Source organism: Zonotrichia albicollis, chromosome Z (assembly GCF_047830755.1).
Source record: "Zonotrichia albicollis isolate bZonAlb1 chromosome Z, bZonAlb1.hap1, whole genome shotgun sequence".
Classification (NCBI taxonomy): Eukaryota; Metazoa; Chordata; class Aves; order Passeriformes; family Passerellidae; genus Zonotrichia; species Zonotrichia albicollis.
The window spans coordinates 78,691,283-78,714,659 of record NC_133860.1 but is presented as its reverse complement, the minus strand read 5'-3'; the positions used below and the strand labels follow the sequence as shown (position 1 = coordinate 78,714,659).

At 43.9% G+C, this 23,377-nt stretch overlaps 1 protein-coding gene across 8 annotated transcripts in view; it reads right to left on the bottom strand.

The window, feature by feature from the left end:
* The window catches only part of ZNF462 (zinc finger protein 462), a 90,293-nt gene extending 67,455 nt beyond the window's left edge, over positions 1 to 22,838 (bottom strand). For 2 of the 8 annotated variants that reach the window (XM_074533330.1, XM_074533332.1), the window contains exon 1: positions 21,920 to 22,442. The gene's annotated coding sequence lies outside the window, so the exon portion shown is untranslated. Of the gene's footprint in view, positions 1 to 20,255; positions 21,267 to 21,312; positions 21,462 to 21,597; positions 21,868 to 21,919; positions 22,446 to 22,554 lie in introns of those variants that run through there. The other 6 variants (XM_074533327.1, XM_074533326.1, XM_074533331.1 and 3 more) reach the window with 6 other exon arrangements.
* Between the last annotated feature and the right edge of the window lie 539 nt (positions 22,839 to 23,377).

Genomic DNA, 23,377 nt, shown 5'->3' with positions numbered 1-23,377 from the left:
GTCCATAGTTTTAAGCCTAAAATGGAGATATGGAGGAATGCCCAGTACAGATAATCAAGCCTTAACTGATAACTACAAACCCACAGTCAGCCTTATCATCTCACCTAATTTGGTTTGTTTGCTTCCCGTTCCTTTGCCAGGTGTGGAAGAATCTTCTTGCACATTCTGGTAGAACCCAACCACCTCCCTGGACTCCCTGCAGCTCCAGGATTCTCATCAGAGGGGCTTTAATCCCTAAATTGAGATAGCAGCCCTGGGAACCTTCATCCTACTGAAGGTTCAGCTTTCACAGCTACACAGTTTGTCCACAAACAACTCAATCAAGCCTTTTTCCCACCACAGCATCTGAGGAGAAGCCACACTTGACAACTTTTGACAGTCCATCAGAAATTCCAATATCTCTTAATTTTTTTTCTGCAATTCAGTCAGAAATTAGGAATTGTTTACATAACAAGCATCTTTTTAGTCTCAGGTTCCAGCCACTGCATCTTTTTACAGCTTTATCCAGATTCCTGTGGTACTGTACACAGACAGGCAAATTGGCTGCTTTTAGTCCTCCAAATGTCACTCCTGAAAACCTCTGAAAAGAAGGAATGGACTACCTGAGAGCTCTCATTTTCCAGGCTTCAAATCTTTACCAGCACTAGCATTTCCAGCCTAGTCCACTTAGCTATTTTAACAGTTTTAAATATCTACTACTTTTCAGGACCACTTTTTTTTTTTTTTTTTTTTTTTAATTAAAAGGAAGACAGGAGTCTTCCTTCAAGTCCACACAGGCTGCAAAGCCAACACAGTGACTTGAGTGAGTCACAGATCATTTTCTGTTCCACATTTTCTGTCTTTTACATATAGAAACTGAATTCGAGCTTTTAGGTCTGACACATAAAAAAATATAAATTACTGGCACAGAAAACAGACAGAAAAAAAGGAAAAGTCTCTTTAAATCCTGTCAGATACCCTTCTTGTTTGACCTGTGGGATGCTTTTGTTTTGAATGGAATGGGTCCAAGATACAAAGGAAAACCCTTGCTTATCTCTTTGGGATCAGGGCTCTCAAAGGCACAACACTGGTGTTATTTGTTTGATACATCAAAGCAAGGTCATTACTTACTTCAGTCTTGGAAAGATCCAAAAGTCTTCTGATACAACAGAAAAGCCAATGGCCAAGGAGACCTATGGCCCTCCTGCACTTTCTGCATGGTCCCTTTCTCCTAGAGCTGCAAATGACAGGTTCCTCCACCTGGATGATCCCTGAGCCACTGACCCATTCCCAATCCCTTTTAGACCAAAAACCAACCAAAACCAAACCACAAAATATGTCGGATGTAGATCTGAAGATGGTACAAATACATGTTTTGCTCATTTGTCTCCTTCAGCTCAGCTCCACTAAGAACATTCGATGGCAACCCAAAACTCTGTTGTAGTCTTTTAAGTGTAATTGATAAATTCCAAAATTCAAGTTTTGTCCACAGGAACTTCAGACATCCACTTTGCTTGACCTAATAGATGTCAAGCACATTGCTGTCATTCAAAGTTTCATGCAAGCCAATCCTCCATGCTTCCCATGCTTCCTCCTTGATTCAGGCCACAATATAGCCATTTTTCCTTTTTTTTTTTTTGGCAAAAAAATTCAATTTTATGACTGGCACAGTGCTTTTAATTTTCAGAAAACAGAGATTGGTCCAGCTGTCTTAATATCTCTAGGAGTCATATTACTAAGAAAATAATAAAAATATCCCACAAAGATAAGATCTGCCCAATACAAATTTGGGAATGTAACAGCTTCAAAGGATACTTTTCTCAGCATCTCGGAACCTAGCCAAGATCCTCTGCTCTCCCTCCTATTTCCTGAAGAGGTGAGTAAGTAGAGGATTGTAAGAAATCATTTTGCACCCTTCACTGATACACAGTTGACCTTTTAATCTCTGCTTAGTGCCAGGCTGATGCTGTTCTTTCGCTTTTAGACCCAAAACTTTATAACTTGAGAGAACACTCGTACTCCTTCTTTTTCCTTTTTTTTTTTTTTTGAGAGAGAGATATTTATGTGCATCCATGAGATTTTTCTCCTTGTCCTCACACTCAGGCATGGATTGAAAGCTCAGTGAACTCCTTCCACTAGACATTTTTGGAATATAAACATTTTTGATCAGTCTGTCCAAATAACAGTGGCTTAGTTTAGACACAGCTTGCAACCATGGTTGAATAAAGGAGCAACACTAGTGGTTTTATTTCCCGTCCCCAATATTATTCCCCTTAGGTCAAAGAAGCTGGAAGCACATGCTGGTGGTTTTTGGGTCAAATCCAGCATGGCGCATCCTCTGGGATGGCTTTTTAGCCTCTGCTGAGAATAAACAGAGGGAGCAGTGAGGTGGGCTGAGAACTGGCTGAAGGGCAGGTCTCAGAGGACGTCACCAGTGGCACAGAGTCCTCTTTGTGGTGTGGATTTGTGGTGTCCCCAGTTTTTGGTACTGGGTCCAGTATTGTTTAATGGCTTGGGAGAGGGTTTCCCCTGAGCAAATTCAGTGATGATACAAAACTGGGAGTGCTCTGCTGCCCTTGTCAAGAGTATGGGCACAGCAGAACCTTTTGAAATGCAAAAATGCAGGGTCCTGCAGCTGGGCAGGAATAACCCCAAGCACCAGCACAAACAGCTCTGCAGAGAAGGACCTGCAGCTCCTGGGGGACAAAGAGCAGTCCCTGAGCCAGCAGAGTGCCCTGGGGACAAGGAGGCCAAGGGGATCCTGGAGTGCCCTTGGGAGGGCATTGCCAGCAGGTCAGGGAGGGATCCTGCCCCTCTGCCCAGCCCTGGAGGCACCTCTGGAGGGCCGTGTCCAGCTCTGGATCCTCAGGGCAGGAGGGACACCGAGCTCCTGGAGAGGGCCAGCCAAGGCTGTGGGGGTGAGGAAGGGCCTGGGGCATCTCCCTCACCAGGAAAGGCTGGGGGAGCTGGGGCTGCCGCTTGAAAAGAGACTACAAGAGGTTGGACCAGAAAACCTCCAATGGTCACTTCCCAACCTGACCCTTGCTGTGATTCTGTGAATTTTCACAATTGCTTTGGGACACTGAACATGCCAATCGTGGCAGTCCAACCATCACACATTTAAAATTTTCAACAGAGGCTTCCAATCAGGAGAGTCTGATGACTATCTAATGTGCTTTTTTAAAGTGGGACTCTAAAGCAGCAGCTCTGTCCCCAGTGCATGCTGATGATGGACTGTCAGCATCCTGTGGAATTAATTTATGTCTCTTTTGGATTGACAGCATGGTCTAGGCTGTACGTGGGAAAACAAAGGGCAGAAGGGATCTCATGGACGACCAAGACTGGTTCTGTTATCACAGACACAAATCTAATCTCCATTAACTTAAAGAAAAATAGCGTGTTTGCTAAAAAAAATACAGCTGTTAATCCCTGAGCCAAGGAATGCTTGATTTTAAAGAAAACTGGTTCCATATGAAAGCTTTCTGATCATGGTGCACCTATAACTGCCAGCATTTTCTAGTCCCAGCGACAATGCAAAAAGGTAATACACAGAAATCTAACCAGCCAGATCACTGATATAAATCCTACACCCCACCCTCCAAAGGATTCATTTCTCAGATTAAATACTCCTTGAGGCTGGAAGTCATATATTGTAGTTCTGAAATGTGAAGTAACCCTCAATTCTCCCCAGCTTATCAAAAATCCCTGTCCTGCTCTCTCCCTTCTCACATTTCCTTGGCTTCATTATGCTTTTAAAAAGGGAGATTGCTGCTAAAATCCCAGTTGGGTTAATTTGACAGCTGGAACACAAAAAACCACAAGAATCTCCCAAGTAGAAGGTCCTGGCTGTCCCAGTAATTTGATCAGTCCAGCCCTTCCTATGCAAAAATCCCATCAGGAACACAACTGAGAGGTATCCCAGAACACACAGGCTATTCAGGGGACACAGGAAACAAGAAAAAAGAAGTATAGAAGAAGAAGTCTTAAGCAGGAGGTCAGAGTTCACTGGATTTAAAGAACCACTGACCTTCCTTCAGGATAGGCTTGGTCCCATACTCCAGGCCTGGAACATTTCACCAGTTTCCTAATTACAGGTCAGGTTTTCTAGGCAGGCTGCAGAAGGGAAAGTGCTCCTCCAACACCAGTAGTCCACTGCCACATTTTCCCATTGCGAGCTTGTCATGCTGCCAATGCAGAGAACTTCTAGAACTCCTCCTTGCTCTCTTCCCACAGAACACAAAGCAGCATATTCCTTCAGAAGCCCTATTCAAACTCCCTTTCTTCTCCATGAGCCTGCATCTTTGAGACAATGGATAAGAGGAGGCGGACCACTTCCGCCATTCATTTGCCCAGCCTGCTGAAACGTCAGATCTGTCTGATCTTGCAGCAGAAGCATTATCCTTTGTTCTGATCAGGTTGCACAAATAGCTGTGCTTGTGTGCTTGTGTCAGTCGCAGAGATTTTTCTTTTTTTTTTCTTTCTTTTCTTTTTTTTTCATGACCAATATGATTTACGGCTCACACAACGCACCGTGTCCTGCTAAAAATGTCGCAGTTTTGTTTTCCACCAGGCAGCTCTCCTACAAAAAGCTCAATTCAGCCTTAGATGCTAAGGCAAAAGTGGAAACTGCACAACGCTGTTGCTGCATGTGTCCCACACCAATGTGCCAAAATACTCCCAAGCCTCACACAAAAGATCACAGAGTCACCAGCAGCACCAGAACAGGCTCGAAGGAGTTGGAGAGGCACAGGATTATTGTGACTCCCAGGACTTCCCACCACTTCTCTGAAGGTTGGGCACTCCTCGTGCTCATCAGCAGCAGCTGCCTCTGCGTGTCCTGACAGCTTTCTGCTTCCCACACAGACAAATGGAGCTGGCCCCAGCCACCCCCACTGCTGTGGTGACATACCTCTGCCCAGAATTCACACCTGGGCTGCTTGCAAGCCATCTGCAGCCCCAGAGACAAAGGCTGGCCACTCTCTGCCAGCCTGTGTGAACACACAGCCGCGGTGCTGTCTGCTGAGCAGATCAGTTTCCCACACTTGCCAGAAGAAAAATAAATCGCCAGCCTCTACTGATAGGGAGTCCTGAGCTCTCGAGAGGTTACAAAACGTGGCTTTAATTTTCCCTTCCCCTTGTTCTGCCATAATGCACACTTGCTTATGAAAACAGTTGTTATCATACATCCTTCCTCTTCCTAGGGCACAAAACCAAATCAACCAGAAAGCACAGACAGTCAAGTTCTTCAGAACTTCAGCACATCCAGGCTGGAGGTTGAACTTTACCCACCACCTCCAAATTTCTTATATTTCTGCCTAAATATGTACATAAATATGCAGTCTCTGTTATCAGGTAAAAAGCTTAAATACCAATTTCTGGTTTCTAGCCAGCATTTAAAAAGGGAAAAAAAAAAATTGCTAATCCATGGTTGCAATGGAAAAAACACCTACCACAGGGAAAAAATCCTCCTGCCTTTAGCCAAATCTAATCTAATCTTTTCTCACAGCTGTAATATCACTCTGAATGCTTCACTACCTAACTTTAGCTTCACACACGGAGCATGGGGGAATTACTGATACAAACCTTTTGTACAAGGCCAACCTGAAAAAAAAAAACCCAACATGGGTGGCTGTGTTTAACATTCCTGAGCTTCCCATCAGAATCAGCACAGTTCCATGAAGATATTGCCATTTTTAGTAACTACGATCACCCTCCAGAACGCAACAGCATTATATGATTTCTGTTCCACAGAGGCTCTGATGTTCCATCTATTATCCCAGTCTTGCTTTAGCACATATTTTATATTAGAATGCGTTCCAGGAGGCATATGGCAGTAGAACTAGGTCAACCATTAACCAAATAACAGGAAGCTGCTCTGCAGAGCACACCCTTCAAAGCTCGCTTAATGAGCTGACTCTTCAGAGTGTGTCCTTCAGTAAGGTTGGAGCGAACAGTTCCACAGGATTTTCCTTAAAAGACACAAGGTCGTCCAAGGCAGGTGATTTATGGAGGTGACAGACCCTGAAGAGCCATCCCAGAGTGCAAAAGCTTCTGGGTCAGTTGTTGAGATGAAGAGCAATCCACAGACACTGAATACCAGGAACCTGCTCCAAGAATTTCCTCATCTCAGACGCGAGCAGAGCCCATTCCACCGCGAATCTGCTCCCACAACTTCACAGGAAAAGAGCAGAGCCTTTGTAGAGTTTCTAGGGAAGGATACCATCACTAGATAAAGATTTGGCATCTCTCTCTCTGGATGAGTCAATTCCATGCTTTTGCAATGTTTGGGGGGGAAAAAAAGGGCTGTTGTTAAGCCTTGCAAGTCAGTGTCTGCCTAAATTCTTCCTGCCTCCTGCTTTCTCATTGATCTCGTTGAGATCCATGGATTTAACATCATCTGCCAAATCCAGCAGAAGAAAAAGTCCATCATCATTGCTGGTATATTCATTTGTTCCACCTCAATCCCACCAATTCCTTCCACGAAATATCACACTCCACACTTCAAAGCAACCACAGATGCCCCAGCTTTAAAGAGAAGGTTTTAGGACTGAGAAGCATCAAGCACCACAGAACAAAATCCATGAGTAACATGGAAGTTAAGAAAAAGTTCTGATTCATATTATACTGTCAACAAAGCAGTAGAGATGGCCTGATCAAGTTGTTTTCAAACAAATAAAAGGCAAACACTTGCCAGCACTCTAATTGAAAGGAAGTTTGCCACTGATATCCATCACATAACTGTTGCAATAACATGATAACTCAACAGTCATGTACCACAAAGCACTGTAAACTTTTCAAATTCAAAAAAAGCCACCATCCAGCTATGTGACTACAGTCAAATCTTGACACTAGGTGTATACAGATACTAATATTCGTTTTATCATACTCTCATAAAAAGAGGATATCGTCTCATGTCTCCTTATCATTATCTTTCTTATGGACAGCATCCCTACAAAACTAAACATTCAGAGATCCTGAAGTCATTATTTACCCAAACAAAGCTAAAAAAATAATAATAAGGAAAACCCCTCTCTACACCACTGCCAAGGGTAGGCTTGCATTTCTCCATAATTTCTAATAGGAATGACTGCTGTAAGTGTACATATATATATATATATATATCTCAAGAGCTTTCCCAGTAGTTCACATCCATCCTGGTGACAAAAATAGAAGGCAAAAAGCCCATGTCTAACAGACATTCACCTACCAGAGCCTCCACAACTGAGAGCCTCTCTGCAACCAAAATGTTTGTGAGGTGGGAACTCAGGTCCATCTTTCTGGAGGTGGATCCTGCTGGTTCACCAGATAATAATGCCAGTTCCTAATTACAGGCACAGGAAACGATAAGGCATCCATGATGACTGAGAAAACAGTCAGTGTGTGTGATCATATGTCCCTGCAGATTGCTTTGTATCTTAAGCGACAGCTCCTTGCTGAAACAGGCTAACTCAGTGGAAGACTGCCAAGCATGCTGTGGTGAGATTATCATCTTAGTAGTTATTTATAATAAACTATCTTCAGCAAGTAGCACCTTCTTCAGTAGGAAAAAATTCAAGGACAATGCATTTCCTTCTCAGTGCAGAGATGGTTCTATGAGAAAACGTGCAGACAGTCTCTGGTGGCATTGTTCATTTGTTCACTTCTGATGAACATTCCTCCAGCATGCTCTGAAAACTGTTCCAAAGCCACCAGGAAAAGCACAGAATTACCAGCCACTACAAAATACAACCTGCAGTGGAAATTACATATGTAGACAGAACTGAGTGCCCATACTTTATTAAAAAAAAAAAAAATTATTTGCCTGCATCCTTAATATTTTTGATGATGAAATAGCCACACCATGGCCTATCTATGGAACCAAGAAAGAGCTGTGCCCTGAGAGATGATGTTCAAGTCCCATGCAACTCCTCATTTATTTATGCCATTTATTTGCATGTGCCCTATGCAGAAGTGCCAGAGTCCCACAGCTCCAACCAAAAAATCCGAACGGGGCCAGTGGAGCAGTTTTAGGGATGGAGTTACCGCGGAACAGAACAAACAGCCTTCACACACAAGCCGTGTTTTATGTGCATCCCCCTCCTCCCATCACCAAACTGCGACTGGGAAAACATACCTGTGGGCTGACTACTCCCACTCCAGCTCTTAGGAACACATGGAGGAGGTCATGCTTTGGCAGGGCTGCCACAGAACAGCATGCAAGACAAGGATTCATTCAAGGGGATCTGTGGCACATTGTCTGAGGGTCCTGCTGAACAGGCAATGGGAACCATGAGAGCTCTGATGATGAAGTTCAGCTCTGCTGTGCCCATCAAGGAGCAAGCTTCGGTGTCCCAGAGTTTCCCTGAAGCTACAGGAAGGTATCTCCTAATGTTATGGGTGGGGAAAAAAAACCCCAAACCACTTGGCCAAGTGTGTGACTGAGCCGACAGAAGCCATGCCACCAAATTTTGAATGCTTAGTAGATTTATTAATCTATATATAATAATCTATATATAATAATAATTAATCTATATATAATCTTTCTTCTTCTGCAGATTTAGATAGACTAGCAACAATTTTTGGCTCTTCAAATAAAAAAAAAATTTAAAAAACCCCAACCAACCCAGAAAGGTGTTATGCATTAGCCAAATAGGGCAAAGGCGTTCTAAAAGTGCATTTCTGGTAAAAAGAAGGCAGGAACAGTTACAGTAGCTTTCCACAGCTTCCTAGTAATTTCAGAGTTTCAAGGTCTACACAGTATCCCAGCATTTCATACCTTCTGCATTTCCCAGCTGCAGTTGGATGTTCTCGAATGGTCACAGCTTTTGAACAAACTGTGTCTGCAGCAAAGCCAACAGCATCTACAGTGGAGCTTCATCTGAAGCTCAGGACTTGCACATGACTGAGCTCTTCTCTTTCTCCAGATCTACTCTTCAGCCCTTCCGCCTCCCCCCAGCCCCTTTTATAATCCATCAGACATGCTTTTGGAGCGCACTTCATTGCTATTTGTTTTTTAAAAAAGAAACATACAAAACAAACAAACAAAACCCCCAAAACAAAACAAAAACAAGAAAAAAAATCCCACAAAATCTTCAGGAAGAGAGGAAGAAATGAAACCCTGTTGGGCTGAAGTTTCCAGATGACAGAGCAGAGAAGGTGAATTGTTTAATACGAAGCACGAAAGCAGCACAAAAGGACAAGATGCAGAGGGGGGGAAGGAAAAAAAAATCTATCTGGGCTTCCTGCACTGGCATGAAATGGCTGCTTTCCTTCTTGCTGCCAGCTCCCATGCTTCATGTTGACATTACACATCCTGTGCTGTAGATCCACCCCCATGCTGATGCTTGCCCAACAGAATTATCTCCTGCGTCACGGCAGTGGTAACAGAACTGCTGGCTCTGCAGATCCCAGAGCACCATTTCAGCCTCACACACACAGCCACTGGACACGCTACCAGAAATTCTGGATTGGTTTGTGGCACTCTCAGTGCCTCACTGCCTTGCCTAACCTTCTGTTAACCCGATGGCCTCTTCTCTCCCCTTGGGACCAAACCATTAAGTTTTAGTTTATTAATCTCTACCAAAACGCAGGGACGGTCTGGAGCCCTTGGATCTGGTTTATCTCCAACAGGGTTGCTGAAATGAAAATGACCTAAAAATAACTGGAAATGCTGCTTCACACCAACAGAGAACAAGCTCTTTTGGAGTAAATATTTAAATGATCTGCCAGATGAAGCACCACAGCAGCGTGAACCACATGGATAGGAACTTGTATTATGTACACACACAAAAAGGTACTCACTTCTGCCATTGTAAAAGGACCTAGGTTACATTTTCCCTGATCCAAAACATTTGTCTTCAACAAGCCATTACCATATGAGTATCTATTCAAGCCAATCCATTAATTAAGAGGAAATTTGAGGGGGAGAAACAGCTTCCAAAACCACCACAGTTAGTGATGGGGCTCCAGAACACGTGAGCGTCATCCACAGACAACACAGCAGCAGGGATGTTCTCACCAGAACATCTGCAAAGTCACATGAAACAGTACTTCAGGGACATGCCAGCACTAATTGAAGTCAAAGCTGAGTATTTATAACATACATGCTCCTGCTGTCAAAATACAAAGAGCAAGAACGAAAGAAGGAGCACACGAACGAAAGTGAAAGAATTATCTAATGCATATGCTTCCGCTGAATCCTGCAAATCTGCTACAGCCATGCCCTCACATGCAACCACAAATGAGCATCTCATGTATGTAGGTGGAAGCTGTTGAAAGTTAAGGGCATCCTCAATTCAAGATGTAATTTTCAGAACGCCTCCCTGAAAAGCTCCGCGAGAATTACTCCATGCAGCCAAGGATCTGATCTTCAAATGTTTACTCACACAAGTAGCTGCAGTGAAAATTCGGAATCAGGGCACAGACTGTTCACATGAATGAGCTCTGGGAGCATAAAGGGCTTTACCTCCCCACCATCTATTATCTACCAAATGCACTGTGGTAACTATGAAAATGCAACAGTGGTGAGGTCTGACCTATTAAAAAGCCTTTGTTAACATTCCTAGCAGTGGCAGTGAGCAAAATAAATAAATAAAGTGCACATGCCTGCACACTAAACAAAATCCCAGGAATGTAAGAGGAATCCTGTAAGAAGTTGCAGTTTTGCTGTCTTCCAAAGGAAATAGGAAGCAAATCCACGTAAAATCTAACTACAATAAATCATTAAAATCTGCTCTCCGTGGCTGCCACCACAGTGCAGTGCTTCAAAAGCTCAACTGGGTTCACTGCTCAGATTGCTGCTCACATGCATTTGTCTGAGGCTGGATCCTTTCAACCTAAAGCTCCAAACCTCTGCAGGCTGGGGTGTCAAACACTCTCAAAGAGGATGGCACTGCTACTATCCAACTTCCTACATGTGACTGACTTCTGATGTGGAGGGAGATCACAGGCCGTCTTCTTCACACCACCTGGGCAGCTAAAATGTTCTTGTGGTCATCCATTACTAAAAGTCTTACTGAGACATGAATAACCCTCCAATCTGGATGTCAACAGATCAGCAGGTATTGCCTTCAGCTCATAAGCAGACTGCTTAATTCACCTGTAAAGAGGATTAGATGTCTTCAGCACATCAAGGAAAAAAGCATGAGAACAGGCGGCGTGACATTTTAGCTCCATCTATCTTTAAAATTTCCCCAAAGAGCAGGATTTTTTTTTAATGTCCCATTTAAGTTACTAACTCATCATCATATGACTGGCCTCCACTGCCATGACATACAAAACTTCAGTATATGGTGACAGGCCCCCTAGAAAGTCATTCCACAACCTGAAACATCATCTACCCTTCAAACACACTAAAAATAGATTCCTCACCCCCTTGAGGTCTCAGCAGCCCATCTGATATTACAGTACAGTATTAACAAACCTATGTAGACATGAATTCTTAAAATAAATATCTTCAGAGATAAGACCAGAATACCAGCAAGCAAACTATATTCCTGTACACCAATTGGAGAACCTGTGGAAGCACTGGAGAACCATGGAGGGCAGCGACCATTCCATGTTCACTTTGCAGGAGCACAACCCGTGCAACCTCTGGTCAACCTGCCTGACATCTTGCCAAGCAACTTCTGACTGGCTTTAAGACATTTTCTGACTACACTACAGCCTCGGCAGGGTTTTTTAATGTGGTTCCTTGGGAGAACAGCACACTGAAAATCCCTCTCTTCCCCCCTGACCCACAGTGGAAGGAGAGCAGAACACCAGTAGAGGATGTGGAACGGAAAGTTCATTGTAGGTTCTTTATCACCTCTGCAATCTGATCATTTTTAAAGTAATTCAGGTTTACTCATTTTTTTTTCATGCAGAGACCCAAACACACTGACTCACTCTCTCAGCAGCCCCAGTGAGTAATACAGTGAAGCCCTTGGAGCCAGAGATTTCAGGTCTCACATGAGCACGGGTGCTCTGGCAGGAGAAACCCGCGCGCGCTTGAGCGACAACATCTCCTTCCCAACCCACCAGGATGGAAACACACCAGGAGCCACCGAAGGGTTAAACACACCCATCCTGCCTGGCAGGACATGGCCCTGGGTCACATTTACCTACAGAAGGGCTGCTGGAGTGCTCCTGTGCCCCGGTGCTCTTGTACACTGGGCTGTTTCACACCATATGCTTGATCACAGACAAGAGAACTTGGCCTCTGCATGACCTGACACAGCTGAAAGCCGATATGCTTTCTCCCCACTGCCCGCCCCCAGCAAAGATAAAAGGTCATTTAGACCAAAAGGAACCTGTCCACACTGACTTCGAGTTACATTAATTCAACTTTTGGGATGCACGCTCCTGGCCAGGAAGCCAAACCCTTTCTCGCAGGGCTGCAAGCCACAGCCATATGACAGAGCAGGAACAATTCAGCAGTCAAGGAGCTAATTAACCAGGCTGAGAGCTGTCTGGCTGCTCTCGATTTTCCATCAGCCATTTGTTACATATTTTTTTTTACACTTGTCAAGCTATTTAGCCGAGCACGGTGGAAGCAAGGCTTCGGAGGTCCCACATCCTGCAGCCCGAGCCACCCAGCTGCAGACAAAACTGGAATGCAAAATCAGAGCTTCCAATCAAGTACAGAGAGAAATAATTCCAAATTCGTTCACATTCACGTTTTATTTGTTTATTTATTTGTCTTCAGGGCGCCACATGTCTCACAAGACAGAGGAAAACAAGAAGATGACTCCGTTGGCCACTGCCTTCCAAACTTTTCTGCATCACCAACTAAGTAGGTTCTGTGTATACATAAATATATTCATCCATACTCACCACAAGCAACAAAACACTTGAGGAGACAGGCTCAGTCAGAACGACAGCAGGGACACAAAAACAAGGTGGCAGGTAACCACAGCTCATCTCTCAAGAGCTCCCCAAAGAAAAGCAGCTCTGCTCCAGTCTCACACACCAGAACCACTCACAAAAAGAGGATCTTTCCTTCCTTATCTTGGCTTGTTTCAACACACACAGCAGCAGAATCCAGCACCAGGGTGGTCATTTCCAACATCCACCTTAAAACCTAATTATGCCTATTTTACTGAATAGAGGGATAGATGAACAAATAAAAGAAGGAGCAAGACTTTAAGGGCTGTACAGCAATTCTTTGGTCGCCTTTCTTTTTGGTCAGAGAGACCCAAATACCCTCAACAAAGAGCTCACAAATCTAGCAGAGTCTTACTATGACTGAAGAACCCAAGCCTGAGTTAAAATAAATAAATATCCATGGGCCTCTTAAGTTCTCTTCAGCAGCAGTTTGCTCAACTAGAGATGAGTACTCATCTTTGACTCACTGCATCCCCCCCTCAAGACCAGCACTCCTCAAGCTATTCCAAGTTTAGCCCAGACTGCAGTTTTCACTTTGCTTAATAAAACTGTGAAAATTAAAATAGGAAAAAAAGGAAATTACAAAGAAGCTGTTAAACAATCACCACTGACACAAAGCACCTTCACCAATCCCTCTGAATTTCTGACCTAGGATCTATTTCAGGTGCCCACTTAATAGCAACGAGAGGGAGGCAGAAATGAAAGAGACAAAACCAAACCCCCAAGCAAAAAAAAAAAAAAAAAACAAAAACAAACCAACCAAACAAACAAACAAACAAAAACCCTACCAAAAAAAAAAAAAAAAAACAAAAAAAAACAAAAACCAAAAATCACAAAAAAATAAGCCCCACCAAGACATAAACAAGAAAAACCTGCCAAAAACACACACACACAAAAAAAAAAAAAAAAAAGAACCCAAATAATTTTCAGCATCATCAGCCAGCTGAATTCTGACTTTTGGACCACAGCAAGGCCTTTATTAATGATCCCTCTCCCAGCTACACACTCAAATTCTCCAGCAACTCAGTCATTAGAAGGTAAATGAACCACCCTCCACATCACCATCACGCTGGACCAAAATCTTCCAGCACAAGTAGACTCTCTCTAATCTTTGCTGTTTATTTGACAAAGAGGGGGAGAAAATTTAGGAAATTTAAGAGAAATTCAAGGAAGTGTTGTTGAAGCAGAGGTTCCAAGTGTTACATTCCCTGCCATCCTGCCCTTTTCTCTGGAGAGCTCTGGGAGGAATGTGCCTGCCTGGCCCCTGTGATAAGTGGCCATTGTGCTTTGAAGCATTTGCATGACAACGGTGCAGCCCAGGATGACCCATCTTCTCCCCAAAAGGAACATCCTGTGATGCCTTCTTTCCACAGCCACCATCCCAGGCCTCTGCTGGAACCCAGGGGCTGCAGGCGGGAAGGGAAGGAAGGGTTTGCTCATCCCAGCCATGCAAAAAGAAGCCCCCATTGTCCTGCCAGGCCACGGAAACACTGACCACATGTGCATCAGAAGATTCCATTTTTAGCATCTCTCAAAACAAAGTCTTCTCTTTCACATTATCACGAGCACACTGAATCCTCAGTCTTCCTACATCGTTCTCTGCAATGTCTGCTTTGTTTTGTCCTGAAAAATCGTTCTCCTGCCTCTCTACCCCATGCCACTGCTCCATTAGCAGCAAGTTTCCACTGCACATAATTATGGCATGCCTTAGCCTACTTTTTTTTCTGTTTGCTGAGCAGCTCTGCCTATTTTCTACTTGTGCTGATGCTACCATTTACTTTTCCTGCTGCTCTAATCCTTGCATCCTTTGAAGGCCTGACTTCCTCCACACCATGACAGCAGCTGGGGTTCTCAGGCCCCTTTCCAGACCTTTTTTAATAGCAACTGTAATGCCACTCTGATGAACATCCCACTTCCTAATCTTCAGGTCAGCACAAAGCCTGCATCTGTAACAAGTGCTGCAAATACAACACCCAGGGCTGCTGAGCACCCATTATCTAAATGACTTCAAGTTATTAATTGCATATTCCTGGAACTGGAAGGAGAAGGAAAAACACTGTCACATAATGCAAGCACTTAGCTTCTTCACACATAATCCCAATTAGAAGGTCTTATTTTCCACCAGGAAGTAACAAGTGACACACGTCAAGAACTGAATTCTTAATTTAACAGGTTCAAAACTAACAGAAGTAACCCAGTGATACAAGTGCTTTCCCAGAATTATTTGTCCTCAACACACACTGGCCTTGCAATGATTGCTACCCTAATAAGCTCTAAATAAGTCCTTCCTAATCACTCCTGACATTGATGCTGCGCCTACAGCTCTCTATGCTGACACTATTAAACAAGTATTCTTTAAGAGACTGCCTTTGACTCCACTCAAGAACAACTCCTGAACATCCTGAGGTCTCCTATTTCCATCTTCTTTCAATTACCTGCTAAACTCAACTTAATTAATTGCCTCTCCTGATGGATCTTAACATCTTCTACCTAAGAAGCTGCTTTCAGCCCAAGCCAAAACCCCACTGTATTCCCCCTGGACAGCAGCTGTGGAGGTCCATAATTATAATTATGGACCACAAAAACCAGCCGAAAACCGTGAGACTTTTGATCAAGGTAAAATACAATGTATAGCACTGCTGCTATGTCTGGGAGCTATCTTCTGACAGCAAGTGTATCTCAAAAATTACTACAAAGTAGTCAGAACCAATGATGAGGGAAAACCCTTTGCCAAACATTGGTTAAAGTTCCTTCAAGGAGTGATAAGCCAGGAGATTTTGAGTCACTGCAGTAACATTTGTTGCCTCAAGCTGGCCAAAGGAACTGCACCAAGACCTTTAACTCCCAGACAGGTGAAAAGAGCCCAGAGAAAAACAAATTACACTGTATTTAAGATTGTGTTCAACCGTAAGACACCAAACACAATGGTTTTCCCTTTTCCCTATCTCAAACTCTCTCCTCTTCCTCAAATCCCTTCACAGTTGTATTTGTGCTGCAACCTCTGGCACAGCTTAATAAAGCTCAAGAGATGAGGAGCAGACTTTTTAGATCTTTGGCATTGTTTTAACGTTGAAAGAACAAAATTGAACACAACCCAAAAACCCAAAAGAGAACTCACACAACTTTGTGTTTACCTATGTGCTGAACTTCCCAAACACAAGCTGAAAGCAGAACTCTTCCAAAACTCAAGATATGCCAATAAAGACCACTTCTATTAAACCTGATCCCCTAAGTTTGGAAACTCCTACTAAAGACCTTTTTTCCTTTCATTTTTGCTACAACCAACAAGATAATTATCATAAGTCAATCTATCTCCCTTCCTCCCCCCTTTTCTTCTTTCAGCACTGGCATACAAACCATGCTATTTTAACTTCTTTCCTGTTCTCCCAGTTCTTCTGGAACATTTTATTTTCAACAGTCAACTCATTTGGAGAAGTGCCATGCTGAAGTTCAACCGTGTACAATGTTAACTGTGTCTCTGCCAGCAGCTGAGGACTTGCACCACACCACCTTCTCCAGCACCTCTTGATCTAACTATTTTGGAGTTCCTCTCTCCGAGAACTTAGCAGATGTTTAAGCAACCTTCACTCTCATCACGCTCCTTTTATTAATTATTTTTCCCCCACCCTCTCAAAAATTATTCTCTCTCACTATAGAGTGAGATGGAATTTCTCATTCTCTCCTCAATCAACTCTCAGCAGATCTCCTGCTCACCTCCTGTGAGATTTCCTGATTGTTTAGTACCCAACTGATGGAAAAGCAAGCTGGCATTTGGGCTGATGAAGTTCAACATCTCTGCTGAAGCCAGCAATTGGAAGCTCATACTTGAACACATCTTGGATCAAGCATGCAAGTCAAGCCAGTCATACAGTTCTGGCACTAGTTATTCCATGTTCATCCAGAACAAGTCCATAAAATATATAATCTTCTACTTCAAGGTAAAAAAGTATCTGTTAAAGAGTCAAAACAAGAGAAATACACGATGCTAAAGGAGTATTTCCATTATTTTTCTTCCACAGTATGTTGGAAGTGTAGCGAAATACAAGGAAACAAAATAACACAGACGTCTTGGCCTTTGTAGACCTTTCCTGACCTGTGGAAAACAGGAACCTCATTCCTCCATCAGCAGCTTCTTCCAATCCCTATTTCACTGAGGACTTCTGCATTTGTTTTTAAGTTTTCCTGGTGAAGCTTCAACATGGTACAATATTAGTTAATGAGTAGTACACAGCTATTCACCAGTTTCACACTTTCAAGTCCTTTTTATGGAGTTTCTTACTTCAAAGCGGTGTTGTTCTGCCCATTCAAGGAAATTATCCACAACACCACACAGAGAAAGAGTTTCAGTAAACTGAGGTAATCTCAATTTATGTCGTAACTCCACACATGTTGTTTGGAATAATGGGAAAACCCAATAGGAAATGCTAATTCACACTGGGTTTCTGGGAGTTCCAGATTTCAAGAGGCATCTTTTGAGCTCTTCTGAAGTAATCTTCCTCAAACTGCAAGTTGTACTATTATAAGACTTAAGTTCTTCCCATTTCCTTTTTAAGGCTAAAATTAAACTTGCCCATTCCTTGGGGCCCAGAGGAACATCTGCCAGATGTCCCGAAATCTATGTTGAACAATAGTCATCTACTTGTCAACTCTCTTTTTAATCATCCTTTTTATCGGTCTTCATAAAAGTCAATTCCTCTTTTAAGTCAAAGTGCACAATGCTAACGAATTTTCTTATAAAGGTCACTGGATGATCACATTTTTTTCCATTTCCACTTGCAGTTGCCCTGCCTTCCCTTTCCAGCACCCCATTGTGTACTCATATTCTTCACACTCCAAGCATACATATTATTGTATTTTTTAGTTTTCTTGCAAAAAAAAATAGTATTTTTAATTATGGAAGGAAATTGTAAACATGACATCTTAAATTTCTCAACAACATAACCTGGTGTGAAGCTAGTGAAAATGCAAAAGGAAATCAAATAATCCTTTAAATATTTTTAAAGCAGTGGTTCATAGGCTATGTCTAGTAGGTGTGAGAAAAGTGATGAAGAAAAGCACATTTAAATAGTGGAGAATAAGCTACCAATGCTTACTTTTTCTTTTAGAGATTGGACCAATAAAAGATTCTATGTGCCTCAAACCAAAAGCAATTGAAAGCTATTGTCTGAATGAAGAAATTTATGCTTGATTAGGAGAAACATTCATGTCACCACCATGGCATGAATTAAGATCATCTTTCTGGAGCTTCTTTAAAAACCAATGGGTTTTGGGGATTTTGTTTGTTTGGGATTTTTTTTTTTTGGTGGGTAGAACTGTTTTGTGTTGTTTTGGGATTCTTTTTAAAATCAAAGTTCTTCAGCTAGAATTTTAACAGCAAGGAGAACTTCAGTCTGTCTGGGCAGAACCACAGCAAGAAGCACCATTGACAAGAGCACAATTCTCTGAAGAGGTTTCAATCTCGTAGTGAGGAAACCCAGGAAAAAAACCCAAAAAAACCAACCAAAAAAAACCACCAAAAATTAAAACTACTGCAACGTTGTTTGGTTTTCTAGGGCGTTAAGAGGCCCTCCCGAAAAGATCCCGATCTTAAATCTCAGAGCTGTTCTTGGATTGCACATGCCACGCTCAAGGGCAGTGTGTCTGCAGGGCACTGCCAGCACTGGGCTGGCCTCCCCAGAAGTCAGAGGAGAATTCACAGCTCTGAACCACAAGCACTCTGCATACAGCCCGTGTAGGGGATGGATATTTGGGATCTGACCCAAATAAGCAAAGGTCAGTGGGCAATTTTTCAGTTTTTCTTCAATGGCTGACTTAGACCTGTGCGGAGGTCTGAAAAATCCATCCAAAAAAATATCACCTCGGGGAGGGGGAAAAAAAACCAACCAAAACACCACAACAGCAGCAAAAACAAACAAACAAGCAAACAAGACCCCAAAACCAAAAGCAGTTAGCCTCTATTTTTGTCAAAATATAAGATTAAACATACCTGAAATGGTATGTTCCATGGCCTTCTTCTGAAAGATGGAGGCAACCAGAGAACCTCAATAATTTGGGTGACACATCAGCAACCAGGACTTAAGAAACGCACAGTTGATAAAGCAATATCCTCCCGAGGTATATTAGATTACACATTAAAACATTTCTTCCACAGCAAAAAATAAAACAAGGGCATCGATTTTTAACCTCTAAGACGGATCTCGAGTTCATCACCCCGTCACTGCAATCCTCAAATCCCTTCTGGTTTTTTGCACATCTGGGAGGGTGTTCTGATTCAGATTCACTGGTCCCCCATACTGCCACTTAACATCTTCCCACATTTGTCCTTAAACACCTCAGAATAATCAATGTATGGACATCACTGACACCTTCCCATGGAGCTGTGCCTTCAAGCTCAGCAGCACCGCACCCCGGTGTCCCCCTCCTGCATTTCAGGGTGTATTTTGAACTTTTTGAGGAATTGCATCTACTGTGCATATTTCAGTGGGTGGGAAAAGATCCGAGGCCTGCTCTGGATCTGCTAGAAATTGCTTCAGATTAAAAGGTGGGTTAAAAACAAAGCACATGGATTCCTGCTCAACTGCTATCTCGCTTTAAAGATCTCAGGTTTCCATAATGACATTAAAATCACAGTAAGAATGCTGCTGTAAGTTTTCAGGAAAAAACAGTATTTTATGACACCAAAAAGACAGCTGTGAAAACTGTTTTGCTTTTTCCAAGAGAAATTATGTATGTTATGATGCTCTGAGGAACCTACTAAAAGCTTGCCAGTATCACTTTAATGAAACCTAGTGAGTGGGGAGAAATATTCCATCTTAATTTATAACGCATCCAAAAGAAGGAATGCTCTTGAAAATGAGATGTTAAAAATCCCAAAAAGTAGGCATCATCACCTAGGAAAAAAAGAGACATTTCATGATACCCTCTGGAAGAACCTGAGCAGCCTCAAGCTGCATGCACTTACCTCCAAATGCTTTCAGAAACCTAAAAATACATGCTTATATACACTATTTGCTTGGCCAACTGATCAACCTCCAAAATCCTGTGGTCTTTAACCAAGGAAAAATATCTAGAAAGGTGACCTCCGCATGAAAGCATCAGAGAAAAAAAGCCTGAGGATGTGTTTCTCTGTGTGAAGGAGAATCTGAGCAATTTCCTCCAATCCTCATTTCCTGATAGCATGAAGACAGCGAGAGAAGACCCATCACAATGTTGTGCATTGAAAAAAAAAAATCTGAAGGGGTGAAAAACCTTTAGGGGGGTAAAAAAAATCATGATTAAGCCATCTCTTCTGCCCAGCAAAGCCTCGAAACATGGAGAGACATCCACAATGTTAGGAGCACTTCCCATCTCAGCTTTGTCTACTCTCTCTCTCCCTCTCTCTCTCTCTCTCTCCTCCATTTTCTGGTGGAGCTAGAGAACATGACATGGCTTACCTGACTCAGATCACAGCTCTCTGCCAAACTAGTCACTTCCTCTTAGACATGCGAGCAGCCTTCATGAGACAAACAGACCCCCACAGACGCGCACACAAAAGCAGGAGCAAGGAGGCACTCAAAAAAACTTGGGAGGTCTCTCCCCTTCCAAACACCAGAGAAACAAATGAAACTTTTTTTTTTGCCTTTTTCTCTCTCCCCCCACCAAAAAAGAAAAAGAAAAAAAAATAAATAAAAGAGAGGGAGGTGAAGGGGAAAGGGAAGGGAAGGATCCTATCAGATCACAACCACATGAAGCTCCAGGAGGATTCTCTGTGTGAGGAGAATAGAAGCCACAGTGCTGAGGGGAGCCGGGGGGCACGGAGAGGGGGGAGAAGGAAGGAGAAGGTTACTCCAGAAGACATAAAGAAGCCTGTGGACTGTGTGTGTGCATGTGTGCGAGAGCGAGGAGAAGCTTTGTGTTGTGGAGCCTGGACTGGAACCAAAGCAGACAGCTTGCAAATGGAGGACAAGGGAGATAAAGAAAGGGAAAGAGGGGGAGAGATAGGGAGAAACCTGCTCCGGGTGGGCTGGGAAAGGGGCAAAGGGGAGAAAGCGCCTTCTCCCTTGCCTGCTTTAAAGGTAGGGACATGGGGGAACTGAGCGAGTAGAAGTGGGCTCCTTCCCCTTCCTTTCTTCCCTTCTCGCTCTCCTTTCTCTCAAAGGAGAGCCACAAGCGTGTGTAATGGCTCCTGCTCTCCAGCCGAACGCTGTCCTCTCCTCCAAGGCACCTCCTGCGGGCACCAGCAGCCCCCCAGCCCCGGCTCCAGGCGCCGGGGACCCCCGCATCCCAACTCCAGAGAGCCGCGGAGGGGGCACCACAGCCGGGGCGAGCAGGGCAGCGACCAGAGGGGACCAGGAGCAAAGAGGAGGAGGAGGAGGAGGAGAAGGAGGAGGAGGGGGAAAGAGTGGCTGGGAGAAAGGAAGTAAGAAAGAAAGAAAGCAAGAAGGAAAGAGAGAGAGAGAGAGAGAGAGAGAGGAAGAAAGGAAGGAAGGAAGGAAGGAAGAAAGAGGTCACCCGATTGCCTGGGTCGTGCCAGCACGGAGCTTTTCTCTCCTCCGTGTGTCTCCCGTCTCTGATCCAAGTCCACACGCACAGCACCATCCAGACCTCGCACACACACACATATCCTCTCAGGCACCCCCCACCCCGAAAGCTCGGCTGGTATCTCACTTATCTCCCCATATTTCCCCCCACCTCTCCCCCCCCACCACCACCACCACCGCCCCCCCCGTAATGCAACAACAAAAAATTAATTAACCGCCTTCCTCCTCCTCCCACCACCACCACCACCACCAGCACCTCCTCCTCTTCTCCTCCTCCATGCAAGAGACTTCTCTCTCAAACAAAACACCCCGCTCTCGCTCCCCTCTCTTCTCTCTCTCTCTTTTTTTTTTTCTCCTTTCCTTTCTTTCTTCCTCCTTCCTCCGTTGACCGAATGAATGGATTTCAGAGGAAGGTGGTGGAAAGAAAGACAGACATAAAAGACCAAACAAAATAACACACGCACACACAACAGAAAGAGACACACACACCACACGCACCACACACACACACACAACACAAACGAGAGATGATCTCTCCAATGCCAAACCAGAGATGGGTTTTAATTGCGAGAACTTACAGGAGCGTCCCGGCACTGCTGCTCTTGCTGCTGCCTCCTCTCCTCTCCTCTTCCTCTCTGCCTAGCTCTTCTTGTTATTGTTGTGGAAGTTGTTTTGTGAGTCTCATGTGCTCCTTGCCAGGTCTCAGCAATGGAGGATCGCCATCTTTCCCTGCTTTTCCCCCCCTCTCTCCCTCTCCCTCTCCCTCTCTCTCTCTCTCCTTCACTGGTTTGCTGCAGCTGCAGATGACCTGAGATATCCGTCTCTCTCTCTCTCTCTCTCTCACCCTCTGTGTCTCTCTCTGAATAATGAGCAACCAGAGGGAGAGAGAGAAAGAAGACAATCTCCTCTCCTACCACACAAAACGCAAGAGCACCAGGGGGTGCAAGAATCCTTTCTAACAACAACAACAACGTGTAGGGGAAGAGGAGGAAAAAGAGAAAGAAAAGAGAAGAAAAGAGAGGAGGAAAAGGCAAGAAGAAAGAGGAGGGAGGTGGAAGAGGAGGGGGGAAAGCAAGCAAGCGAGAGAGATCCAGCAGGCAGACAGATGGAGGAGAAGATGGTAGTGATAGAGGAGGAGGTGTTGAAGATGAAGGAGATTAAGAGGAGGAAGGTGGTAACAAAAAGTTAAGGTTTGGGACACTGAATCACTCACAGGCCAGGGAGGAGGAGAAGAAGGGGGAAAGATCTGAAGATCTTCCCCTTGCCAAGCTGTTGCCTTCACCAAGCTCTCGGTGCAGGAGCGCTCAGCAGCCCCAGCGATGCTGGGGGAGCCGCTGGCATGGAGCGCTCTGCTGGGTCATAGCTCTCTTCCAGCCATGACAAAAACCGGTTTCTGCATGCAGATCTGCCCCCGAGGTGATCCCTCAGACACATCCATCTAGAGGCTAATCTTCCCTGAGCAGGGTAAAGAACATAAATGGAGCTGGAGGTTGCAAAGTATAAAACCAGATCTACCACGTGGTTGGTTTTTAATCCCCCTTCCAGCTCGCATTTGATGTGGAGAAAGGACACTCGAATTGTCCATTTCTGGCACGTATTTTGAAGTCTACTCCTGGAAATAAAAGGCAGTCATCTCCAGGTTTTTTGTTTCTCACAAGCGTTTGGGAGAAAAGAGAGCTTGCACTACTATCACCAAAATCACTTCTACGTTGGTGAAACGTTGATTTTTTTTTGGTGGGTTTTTTTTTTTGGCCGCAAAATAAAATAAATAATTCCACTTAAAACAACTTTTACGCCTCCCAACACCTAGTTGTCTGCCTCTTTTGTGACTGATTATTTAAAAACCGTGGAAACTAACGATCAAGGCTCACAAAGAAAGGTATCTGGGTGATGAAGGCAAGCAGACAAAGACAAAGCGGCTGTAGCCTGCATTTTTATTTAGTCTCGTTTTTTAAGCATTGTCCTGAGCTACTTTTCTTTTTTTTTTTTTTTTTTTTTGCCCGACACCCCCACCTCAGCCCAAATCCAACCCCCCT